Raw genomic sequence first — 13,310 nt, 5'->3', positions numbered from 1 at the left:
ATTTCAGTAACTATACAAGCATGTTTTGTGGAAGCATGGATGCAAGATTTTTTTCATATTTTGTTTAACTAATAGTTATTTTCACCTGTTAGGTTGTTAGTAACTGATTGCAATGACATATTGTTCTCTGTTTCAGGATGTGTCAAGTCTTTCCAAGGGGACAAAGAAATTGAAGTTAAGAATCGAAAAGGAGTCATCAAAACAACACCAGAAGCAGAATGTATCTGTTAAATTGAAATGTCTGTGAAATGCCAACACCAAACTGAAAATAAATCAAAATGAACAAGGAAACCGAATTGAAGAAATACTTTGAAGGAAATAAAAGATGAAATTCTACATGTTTGTGATATTACTGACAAATATTAGAGAATTTTTAGATCACAGTTAATAGAATGAGTTTAACACAATGATATGACAGTGGTCTCACATGGTGAGCGCACAGTGAGTGTGCAGTGACCTCACATTGCGACCACAGTATGAGCACAAAGTGAGTGTGCAGTGACCTCACATTGTGACCACAGTATGAGTGCAAAGTGAGTGTGCAGTGACCTCACATTGTAACCATAGTATGAGCACAAAGTGAGTGCGCTGTGACCTCACATTGTAACCAATAACCATAGTATGAGCACACAGTGAGTGCGCTGTGACCTCACATTGTGACCACAGTATGAGCGCACAGTGAGTGTGCAGTGACCTCACATTGTGACCACAGTATGAGCGCACAGTGAGTGTGCAGTGACCTCACATTGTGTCCACAGTATGAGCGCACAGTGAGTGTGCAGTGACCTCATATTGTGACCACAGTATGAGCGCACAGTGAGTGTGCAGTGACCTCACATTGTGACCACAGTATGAGCACATAGTGAGTGTGCAGTGACCTCACATTGTGACCACAGTATGAGCGCACAGTGAGTGTGCAGTGACCTCACATTGTGACCACAGTATGAGCGCACAGTGAGTGTGCAGTGACCTCACATTGTGACCACAGTATGAGCGCACAGTGAGTGTGCAGTGACCTCACATTGTGACCACAGTATGAGCGCACAGTGAGTGTGCAGTGACCTCACATTGTGACCACAGTATGAGCGCACAGTGAGTGTGCAGTGACCTCACATTGTGACCACAGTATGAGCGCAAAGTGAGTGTGCAGTGACCTCACATTGTGACCACAGTGAGTGTGCAGTGACCTCACATTGTGACCACAGTATGAGTGCACTGTGACCTCACATTGGGAGCATAGTATGAGCACACAGTGAGTGCGCTGTGTGGTTACACTTTTAGCTCACTGTGACACACACATTGTGACCACACCATGAGAATCATGTGAGCTCATGGTGACATCATTGTGAGATAAAATTGTTGACTGGGCATGGCAAACAAAGTAAACATTACATGACAAGTAAAGGTTAAACGATTGCAGACATTTTATTTATTTTAAGGGCTTTTAAAGTGTAGTCTTGTTTAACATTATGTAGGCCTATTCTTGGAAACGAGCTGGCAGCAGAAATCACACAACAAAATTAAATGTTAATATTTCATATTAAGTAAACGAGTAAACAATTTAATAATACAGTTGAAAACAAGGTAATTGATATGACAACTAAAAACAACTAATAATAAAATTAATGCCGCGATTTCAATATTCATAAGGATTAATTTTTAGGTGTCGTCAATACGTCAGTTTTGTATGTTTAAATGCTGAAAATACGTCAGTATTGTACGTTTTAGTGCCTGTAAAACGTAAGTAAATTAACGTTTTATAGAACCACATTTTACGTAAAATACATACGAATTATCATGAGATCATGTTGCTATATCACGCCACGGCTGCAACAGAGTTTTCTGGTGGCTTTCCGAGGGCCCATCTGTTTTGTGGTGATCGGTTAGAAGTTGGCGGTGTTTGTGTTAAAGTATGTGAAGTGTGCTTTAATGTTGGGTTGGCTGAGATCTATGTATCTTGCTGGTCTTATAAGTGGGCACTGAGATGGTGGGAAAGATGGGAGATTTCCTCCCTGTTAACAAGTTCCCACCGAACCATTTTCAACCCTGTGGGATTGAAATTCAAGGCAGTTTGGCAGTTTGTTCCCATTGTCCCTTGATAGATACAAATTTTTAAATCGCTAAAAATAATGATAATAATGTGATTAATATTTTAAAACATATCTATATTATTCAAATCGTATAAATATGATTATATATATATATATATATAAAGTCATGCTTTGAGCTGAGGTGGGACTATACTTGATGAAAGGATGGCGTGGTGGGTGAGTGATGTGCAGCGGGGGAGAGGGAAGAGCACTAGGGAAGAAAGAGCGAGGGAGTGGGGGGAGGAGAGGAGAGGAGGAGGACTGTTTGCGGGCCTGCTGGGTGGCTGAGTGCAGACAGCTGGAGGAGGAGTTGATGGGAATGGTATCTGCAAGGTCAGGGGTCACTGGAGAGAGCTTTAGCACACTTCCGCTGCCGGCCCCACGGCTCTCCAGTCTCTGGAATTCTGCTCTTACAGCTCCCACTCAAGCTTGTGTGTGTTTTAAGCCATGTTTCTTTCCTTTTCATTACGTTTTCTCTTGTTTTGCCCCCCTCCCTTATTCTGTTTATTTATCTCCACTTACAAAAAAGTAGAATAACCATGTTTTCTTTGATATGGTACTGTGGTATTATTGTTTGTTTTTTTTGGAGGGGGGGGGGGGAATTAACTGTACATAAAAAAGACCTTGTAGTAATTGGAACAACACATCATTGCTTTATAGTTTACGAAAAATAACATTAAAATGATTTTCAAATATAACTATATCTTAAAATATCAAATAAAATATATGTAAAATAAAAACAATATATCATTAATTCTAAAACTTACATTAATAAAATATATCAAATGCATAGTTACATACAGTGGGTACGGAAAGTATTCAGACCCCCTTACATTTTTCACTCTTTGTTATATTGCAGCCATTTGCTAAAATCATTTAAGTTAATTTTTTTTCCTCATTAATGTAATACCCACTGTATGTATATATGTACATGATAGATAGATAGATAGATTGTTTGCATTCACCAGTTAATTTTAAATAGATTTTAAACTAATACAAATATTCTATGTAATCTATTGATAATTATAATGAAGTCATAAAAGCTGCATGCATAATATTATGTTATATGTTTATGAAGTTTTAAATGTTGTTTAAGTTTGCGTATAGTTTATAGAACGAGTCAACAAAAGTATGTCATGTTAACTACCCAACTATCATGAATGTGCAAGTCATTTGATACCATCTGTACAGCAACAGTACTTTTTTTGTAAGTCTTTCTCAGTGCCAGACTCAGATTATTCAACCCACATCTGTAATTTTTTTTGGGATATTTTTTACCTCTCCATACCATGGCCTACATGCATATTCCTGTGTGTGCTTCCCCAGTCAATCAATGGCAGTATGGATCTACTGCTGCAGCTGTAATATAGATCTGCCCTTGCTCGATCCATGCAGTCCTGTCATTTTAACAGCGGCAATGCTGAGCTCTTCTCTCTCCCAGTTGTGCGCATATCGAGTGGCTGTGTTTTTCTCAGCACTCTCTGATGGCCCTTGCTACAGCCGTCCAAAGAGGCCAAACTATGATGAGGATAATATCTGTTATTTGGCCCCAGCCAGGGAAGCAGCACACACTGCACTACCATTAAAGGGCATTAGTGTGTGTATGTGTGTGTAAGAGAGAGAGAAACAGAGAGTAAGCACATATCTGTACAAAGTTTGTGTGGCCTCTGAGGGACAAGATAGCATGTGCTGAATGCGATACATGCATGTTTTTGTAACATGATTCTGTCATCATCTGTGTGTTTCTCACTTAATGGCCCCCTCCTGTCCAACCCCCACACACACATACATACATGCACATGCAAGGGAATGAGCGGCGCAAAATCTCCCTGCAGATGTTCTCGATTGTGGTGATCCAATATCCTCTTGTGTTCCGCTGTCTAAAAAAAGAGAGCTGTTTTACATTTCCCTTGGGGGCAAGAAGGGAGAGATTCTCACAGTGATAGAGCTGACCCAGGTCCTTCGAGGGCTGCCCCACATTATTTTAGACTGAGTCCGTTTTTATGAATTTGGGAGACATTCACTGTCAGACACGGTGGGGAAGAGGGGATAAAATGTATGAGTGTGTATGTATGTGTGATGTATAATGATTTCAATCCACATGATCTATTCTTGTCATTTGTAGCAATTAATAATGAGTGAGACCACAAGAAATAAAAACCACACATTATTTTTATTCTCAGAAAAAGACCTAAATAATCTCATGTTTCTCTAAAGTTTCAGAAAAGATCTCAACTTCACAAAACTGTGCTTAGATTTGCCAAGATTTTGATATATGATATCAATTTGAAACATTTTAATAAAAATTTTCCAGGGCTAAGCAATCAATATTAAAGGGGTCATATGATGTTGCTAAAAAGAACATTATTTTGTGTATTTGGTGTAATGAAATGTGTTTATGCGGTTTAAGGTTTAAAAAACATTATTTTTCACATACTGTACATTATTGTTTCTCCTCTATGCCCCGCCTTTCTGAAACGCGACGATTTTTACAAAGCTCATCGGTCTGAAAACCGAGGTGTGCTGTGATTGGCCAGCTATCCAGTGCGTTGTGATTGGCCGAATACCTCAAGCGTGTGACGGAAATGTTACGCCCCTTACCATATTGTGATGCCCGATCCGGCGATCCACAGCGCAAAGTTGATGTATTTCCTCAGCGACCAGCACGGATCAGCTCCAGGCATGACGAAGCAGATATCGTCCTCTTTTAGAAGGCCAAACACGCCTTTCGTTCACTTTCACAACGAAACACACAGTGTCTCCACAACATGACTGCGGCGGCAACAGCGAGAGTAAAAGTTACGCCTTCTTTCTTTGCGTGAACATTTGGGCGGCGTTATGCAAATCTTCCCACATAGTGATGTAGATATGTGGGGGCGTGTTAGAACGAGGTGTTTTAGGTAGGCGTGGTTGACTCTTAACTTTTATAAAGAATATCTCTTTGGATTTGAGACTTTAGTCTTTGCAACTTTACAGATCTTCTTTATGCACCAAGAGCTTGTAACACTCCAAAGAGAAAGGACAAATTTTAATGCATCATATGACCCCTTTAAATTTGTAGTTCAATACTAAGATATGTCAGTAATTCGACTCATTTCTCATTTTTTATTTGTCATAAATTAATTTACATTATTAACATATAAGCCTATTGCTTTAAAAGAATATTTCAGATTTAATAACTTAAGCTCTATCAACACAATTTGTGGCATAATGTTAATTATGAAACCTTCTTAAATTGCCCCTTATTGCCTTAAAAAAGAAAGAAAGAAAGAAAAAGCGGTGAGGGGAATAGGTAAAGTTTTGGATGATTTTAAAGCAGAAATGTAAAGAATGTGAATTGTATATATAAAAAGCACATTAATTATTCTGATAAAATAAGTTTTATCATTTCAGCTGAAAAGTTGTTCTCATCAATTTAACCATAGTTTTAGGATTTTAGGTGTTACGCAACGGAGTTATAAAATAGGAAAATACTGTAAATTATACAGAGAAAAGATAAGTAGGCATTTTTGCACTAAAATCATGTTAACGCATATATTTTCTTTATCTTTTGTAAGAATGAGAATTAATTTTTTTACAGATTAGCCCCATTCACTTCCATTGTAAGTACCACATTGTAAACTACATCTTTGTTTTGTTTTAAAGAAAAGGAGGTGCTGTCGAGCATTGACTGATCTTAACTTTTATTGAACCCAGAAGTCTTGCTTTAATGAAACAAAAATGAGACCCCCATTAACCCTGAATTATAAAAGCGCAACATCTGAGCCTTTTTTTTATGATATGTATGTTTGTGATACATCCATTGAAAGACTCAAGGTGCATAAACTGTGCCAGCTGTGTGTAGGTGTGCCTAATCCTGGGTGGCTGGATGCTGGAAACAGGAAATGCTGGTGCATTCCTTGCATTTTTCAAAATGCTGCAAATTGCTGAGCACATCATTTGGACCGAACATGACCACTGACCTGGGAGGTAAAGCGAGAGAGATTTCAGGAGGAATAGAGACTGATGCACATGTGGGAGAGAGAGCACTAAAACACTATCTGTTCTGTTTCACTCACATCAGTCTATGCTTTCACATTTGAGGGCCCATTTATAACTTCCTGTTATATGCAAAAGGAAATAGTTATCCATCATCTAACAGATCCGTTCAACAGGATCCCAACTAAAAAAGATAAAATGATGCTTTTAACATATGGGCCGTTACGTCTTGTGGAAGGATGTACCAAAGTCCAAAATGCTTTAGTCACCAGATCCTGGATGATTACTCAGCTTGAACAGTACCAATAACCAGAATCCCAGTCTTAACAAGCCTGATGCGTGACTCAGACTGAGGAGAGGAAAGCAAAGAATAGAAGCATCCAGTCCTTCCGAAAGGCAAGAACATAAATAGGAGCCCGGCTCGGGCAGGAAGTCTCGGCCACTGTGATGGTCAAGCCAGCCTTGGGGATGTTTTCCTTCTCTTTGCCTGTACAAAGAGGGAGGTTTAGTGAAACTGAAATTCTTGCAAAATGAATGGTGAATTCCGACCATCTACTGACGAAAGAGCTGCTGGATACATTATTGAGTGCATTCTGTCAAATCTGAGTACTCACTCTTCTACCTTCCATTGCAGGTTAAGTGTAGGTCCATTCAGTCTTTCAAAGAGAGATTAATTTGTAAATTATGTTATTTCGGTAGTAAAGATTTGGTAGCTGGCACATTCCACTTCTGAGTTAAAAGGAAAAACTCATACCTAATATTCAACTACTAAATAATAATAAAAATTGTTTTATCATTCTCATCATCTCATGTACGTAAACACATGAATCTAAAGTATGTAATAAAATATACATAACATAAATGATATAAATATAGTAAAAAATATGAATTATTAATAACAGTTGCTTTTGATTTATTTTTACTCTCAAATACTCCAAAACAGATAACAATTTAGCATATAAGTGTCAAAAAACACTAATAAGCTAGTCAAGCTAGACATGTTTTGATGGTTGACATTTTTCTAAGTTGTGTGTATCAACTATGATGTTATGAAATACCAATCCCAATGCTGTGAAATTAGATCATTCTTTGCCTGAAAGAGGTGAAACTGCTTGAAAAGTAATCATATGTTTACTGGAAAATGGACATTTGCTCCCTGACTCACAAACCTACAAATGACTGGCATATTGGGCAAAAAAAATCAAACTACTTTAAGATGTGGTTCACTGTCCTGTTTGAAGAAATTGTAATATCAGTTGGTTTGAGGAAAGTTAATTTAATGGTTTATTATAACAGTGTTAATATAATTACATTTATACCACCCAGGGTCAAAACAGCCCAATTGCTGGGGTTGTCCCTATTTAATAAATGTAATGGTTTTTGTATTTAACCCAGCATTTTTTAGAGTGTAGCATATGATATGGTAAACCATTAATAAATGTAATGGTAATGGTGGTGACCCAGGGTCAAAACAGCCCAATTGCTGGGGTTGTCCCTATTTAACCCAGCACTGGGTTATATTTAACCCAGCATTTTTTAGAGTGTACTTGAATTGTCATTGTCAATGATAGAATCCCGCTTTTTTTTTTCTCCTCCCATTTTATGAAGTCTGAGTAGAAGTAATTGTCTCGCTAACAGCATTACAAAAAGTGCATTGGACTCACATATTGTCATGATTCTGCACATCATGTGACTGTTTCGAAGATAAGAATTCTTCACAATTCATAAGGAGCTCTATGATACGCATCTTGACTGTGCAGTCACTGTATAATCGACCTGATAATACACTGACTCAGAGGGCCACATTCATGTAGTTTTCATTTCCTCTTCCCGCTTCTCATCTCCATTCTTGCTACCTCACACCATTCAGGAAAGTGAAGCCCATTGCCAAGCGGGAAAAACGTCAGTGGCCGAAAAAGCCATCGGGAGGAACTTGGAAAGAACATGTTTGATGTCAGCGCCAGCGTATTTTTGGGCCCGTGCGGAACAAAAGGCCCGGTATATTTAGCGGCGGTCAGGAAGCAGGCCGAGAGAAGGGCCGGGGGGTTCAGCAGAGGCCTCGTCCACTTTCCCACACTTGCAGACCGGAAACAGGCGATGACAACTACTCCACCAAGAGGCCCCAGGTCGCCTGTCATGGGAGCCATTGAGCTCAGAGGAAGGAAGAGGTTATACAGCCCTCCCCCCATCAACATCCCAGCTTTCTAAGAGTGACCTGCTCAAGAGTTTCCCCCATGATGCACAATTTTGTCAACATCAAATTTTTAAGGGAGTATCGAAGGCCTGGCCCAGTTGCATATAGCTGTTATATGTTTTAGAAAAAGAACATTTTACTTCCAGAAATGTCAAAGTTAAGCTGTACGTATGACATCACAAGACTATTACATTAGTTTACAGCAATTCATTGACTTCCGAACAAACACACTGTGTATTTCTCCACATTGTTCTGGTTACATCTGTGCTTAGCTCCATCTGCACATGGTCTGTGTTGTTTGACCCTGGCGTGTACTCAAGCTTGGCATACTTTAGTGGCACACATTTCCTCCTCAGGAAACACAGTATTAGATTGCAGTTTTATTTATTTACTTCATTCACACAGCTTGACTGCAGCATGCCCAGGGGATGATGAAGTTTGCTAAAGCATTTCCCATATTCTGTAATTGTTCTTGTTGATTGAACAGATCTTTACCATTTCTATTTTATTTTCTAATGATGTATAGGCCCAACAGTTAATTTTACTTGATCTAGTATAAAGCTCTAGGGTGAAGTGGGATGACTGTCAGCCCATCATGTAATATCTAGAATAAATAGAGGTATAAATTGTTTGTCTTTTCCCTCTCCCTGTTGAAAAAAACAGGGTTAGGTATGTTTTGACACTGGGATGCTGGTTTGTGCTGGTCCTTTGCTTGTTTATGCTGGTCCTTTGCTGGTTTAAGCTGGTCATTTGCTGGTTTATGCTGGTCCTTTTGCTGATTTGCAGGTCCTTTGCCAGCACATGACCAGCATAAACCAGCAAAAGGACCAGCATAAACTAGCAAAGGACCAGCATAAACCAGCAAAGGACCAGCATAAACAAGCAAAGGACCAGCCCAAACCAGCATCCCAGTGTCAAAACATACCTAACCAGCATATGCTGTTTTTTTCAACAGGGTAATCAATGTATCTGCAATTAATGTCACAAATCATTTAAAATGTATCCGTTTTCTAGATAAATCTTATGTTTAATGTTACTGTTCTTCTATTACTATACGTTTCCTTACAAATTGTACCACAACTTGTTACTGAAATTTTTGGAGTGATAAAAAATAAGAGGTCCTGGTCAAAGCGCAACCTCAAACGCTGAATTTACCGGGTTGTGTCTCCATCTAGTGGTCGGTGGTGTCTCTACATACAGTACACATTAGTCATGCATTCTGCCTTTATATTTGAACTGTATGACCCAGTTGTAATGTTAAATGTAATGTTAAAGCAGAAGACACAGACACCTCTTCATTTAAGTCAGATAAATGAAGGCTCAGAATAGCGAGTGCTTGTGTTGAGATCTGTGCGACTGTACATATCATAGAGTAAGTTACGCTATGTTACCGACAGAAGGCAGTGTTGTCATTTTATCAAATGTGTGTTAACGTGTTTGCAGTGCAGTCTTCGTCGAAAATTTGCTCTGGTAAGAAAGGTCCTGATTCAGAAGTTTTAATTTAATGTCCAGTCAGTAAAGTTAGTTGCTTTTCTCTCTTTTAGCACTGTTTTTCTGTTGAAACAAATTTTTCAGGTGGTATGCGCCCTTTCAAGGTAATATATTTTAATGACTGTTTGTACACTAGTTTTGTTTACTTCACCTCAACATTACTTAGTTTCCCAATCACATAGGTCCTATGTGTCAGAGAGGGACTTACATGACTGAAAGGATGTACTGATGCTTTACCATACCAAAATGCCAAGAGATTACCAGTGTAACTGTGTTGATATTAGCATAGATTGATGTTGAATGTCCATAAAAAGAGTTATGTAATTGTACAGAGTGTTCTAGGAGGTTAACTTTCTCACAAATGTTAAACTCTTTGGAAGTTTACAATACTTTTATAGATATTTGCTTTTTTCTATAATTTCAATTACTTTAAATGTTTTACATCATTCAAAATGTATTATGGCCTTATTGTTTTTCTTCGATAACCAAAGCCAACACTGTTGGACCTGCTTAGACTCTAAAATCAAGGTTTGCTATTTGTATATAGGTCCCTTGGTACATGTATACTTAATTTTATTGGACTGCTTTGGGCTTTGGATAAGGAAGATGCTTTATAGTCTGGATAAATATATGGGGAATTACAGACCTTCAGGGATAACATTCTTTATTGAATGGATGAAAAGAAAAGGTATTGTATTGTTCAAGGTGATGTAGCTTAAAACTTTTAGGATGTTGAGATTGTTTGGTGGTTTTTTGCAGTTTAATTATGTTTGATATAAATAATATATATGTCATTGATATACGTCATTGTTGACATTTGGTGTATTGAAGTTGACTGTGGTGCTGCCAATTGCCTGTATGAGCCTCTTGGTTGAAACTATAAATATTTCCTGCCAAAATAATGCTTTATGCCAATTTGAAAATAGCATTGACTTGTAAAGGCAAATTACTTTAACTTTCATCTGGCTGTAATTTGCTAAAACTCACATGCATGTCAGCCCAGAATTGAAAGTACATTTACTGGCTGTTTACAGGCGAAATGCGAAAAAAAAACTTGAAGATCGAGTGAATGCAGGCAAACGAAGAGGAACGTAATAAAGAGGTGTCTGAAAGGCGATATCTGAGGGATTTATTTATTTTCTGATGGGGGAACGTGGGCATGAAATTGTTTGGGGAGTTTAAGCACTGAAGTACTGAGGGAGTTCAAGGCCAATAAATTTAGAGAGCACAAAAGTCTGCGAGTTAAGAGCACAGTCTCTTTTTATTATTAATCCTCAAAATGAATTTGATTTTTTGGGGGGGTTTGAGAAAGAGTTCATTTTCTTCTTTTTTTCTTTTCTTTTCCCCTCCATTTTTCAACAGATGTAGAAATGATTGAATTCCCAGCAGACCTCATTATCTGAATCCTCCTGATGCACAGGGAGGGCTTAAGGTCTTAAAGAAACGATTCAAACATGATTTGTATTAAAACCAACAATCTCCCGCACTGGAACATCAAATTACTGAGAACTTGCACAGAAAATGCATGTGTGGAGTTGTGCTTTTATGTGTGTGTGTGTGTGTGTGTTTTGTCACTTTTCACAAAATTTTTATTGCATCTGACTCAATGAATCTCATTTAAGATTATAACTGATTACATAGAAATAGGAAGTATATTGTATTGCTCTGTTAGTTTTATTTTTGATCTGAAAGTTGCCTCAGGTTACAGAGTTTTGACACATACTATGCCTTAAAAAGTCATTGGCTGATATCTCACAACATTTAACACCATTTATTTGTAAGTGCACAAGACTTTAGCATTAGCAGAGTTTATTAGCAGATACATATGCAGCCTCACTAATGACTTAAAGCAGGTCTCATGGGAGCTTCCCTCTCTACTGTGTGTTAATTAGTGCTTTGTTTGCTCAGTTTATTAATGGTTCAGCTTTAACCTTACAAATCCGTCTCCGGCAGGCACATACCCATGCCAATTTTGTTCTTTTTTTTTTACGTCTCGTCTTCTAGTGCAAGCAATTGACATAGCACAAGCGGCTGTACGCAACGCTAAACAGACGTGACATGAGGCTTCCTCCGCTGCTTTCGAAAGCACTGTTTGATCCATACTCTGTCATACTGGTTGAGATAGGCCTCAAAGGCTGGAGAGAGAGCAAAGAAAAGAAATATGAATGAGAGACGTGCTTCTTTGTACCGACTGTGCCTCAGCCTTCGACTGGTGTGGGAAGATATTCAAGAAAATTGACTGGGATAGTGAGGCTCAGTATACACTGGAATTGTCTTAAGGGGACAACATGCCCACTAGTGACCCACACTGAGCTACTCTGAATGTATTCCCACCTTGGGAGTCGCAACCACATAATTGTATATTGCTATGACCGATGGGCAAGTGCAGTTTTTTTGATTCTCAGTATTCCTAACAATCCAGGGCCCAAGCAGCATGCTTGGCCTCACGATGCACTTTTCCTGTTCTATCCGCCCCTTCACTTCTCATGTCTTCCACTCACTGTTTCGCTGAATAAAAAGCTTTGAAGAGGAAAACAAATAGAGAGTGGAAGAGAGAGGGAGGATCGATGCACCCTCTGAAAGATACAGGGCACAGGCTGCATTGTGAGTGCGGCCCCTCGTCGATCGATAACGCAACTCGAAGCGAGGAGGAGACTAAAATCCCTGGTTGAATGAAGCACAGTTAAAACACCAGAGGAAAAGCAGGAATGTTGAGCGGAAAGGCAATTGACAGGCATATTGATTGATAGATAATCTAAATTCTGATTTTGGGCAGGGAGCAGCACATGGCGCTGGGTATAAATGCTAACGCTTGTGTAGTTTTTTTGTAGCGAGACTGTGCTTGGGTGTTCTTGATACATTTGCACTTGTTGTAATCTGGCAATTAAATGCAGATGCCTCATTGACAGATACTGAATGACCGATTCAGTATGTTGAAGATTTGGCCACCAGCGCAGTGTAGCAAGAGTGATGGGGTAGAATAATAATACCCAGAGCAAGACGGCAGCCAGCCTAGTGGATTATGACTTCATCTACTGCTAATGATGGAAAGGCTGCTCTTTGTTCTTCTCCAAATCAATAGACGGATCATAATAAGACCTGGCTTATTTAAGCTTGACTTCAGAGCAGCGTGACTTTTATGAGGACAGACCCAAGCTGTTCCACATTATCTCAGATAAGAAGGCCTGAGCAGACCCATGGGAATTGGGGTTCTTTAGCGCCTACGATCATTTGCCGTCCTATCGGGGCACAAGTATGTGGATAAATTACAGTACAAAGATTCCATTAACCAGGAACCTTTGGAGACATTTTAGTATATTGGACTCTATTGTAACATAACATTTACAGTCTGCTTCTGCTTACCCTTGCTCCCTGTCTTCGTGAGTTTATTTTTTCTGTATGTTAGATTCATTCCAATTTTACTAGAAACAGTTTGTGATTCCGTGTACGAATCATACGCAAGACCCCGCCCACACTATTTCATCTTACAATGTACATTAGTCTTTAAATTAGCATCTGCACCTCCCAGTGCTTGAACAAACACTTCCCTGTGCAAC

General features: G+C 38.9%; 1 long non-coding RNA gene across 1 annotated transcript in view; it reads left to right on the top strand.

Moving 5' to 3' along the window:
• LOC107581950 (uncharacterized) overlaps positions 1-275 on the top strand; it is a 3,068-nt gene extending 2,793 nt beyond the window's left edge. Inside the window, exon 3 of the long non-coding RNA XR_001608882.1 lies at positions 137-275. This is a non-coding gene — a long non-coding RNA (uncharacterized lncRNA). The remainder of the gene's footprint in view (positions 1-136) is intronic.
• The last annotated feature ends 13,035 nt before the right edge of the window (positions 276-13,310 follow it).

The sequence above is a fragment of the Sinocyclocheilus grahami genome, unplaced genomic scaffold (genome assembly GCF_001515645.1).
Source record: "Sinocyclocheilus grahami isolate Dianchi unplaced genomic scaffold, SAMN03320097.WGS_v1.1 scaffold39.1, whole genome shotgun sequence".
Classification (NCBI taxonomy): domain Eukaryota; kingdom Metazoa; phylum Chordata; class Actinopteri; order Cypriniformes; family Cyprinidae; genus Sinocyclocheilus; species Sinocyclocheilus grahami.
Note: the sequence above shows the minus strand (reverse complement) of the source record. Positions and strands in the feature narration are given on the sequence as shown.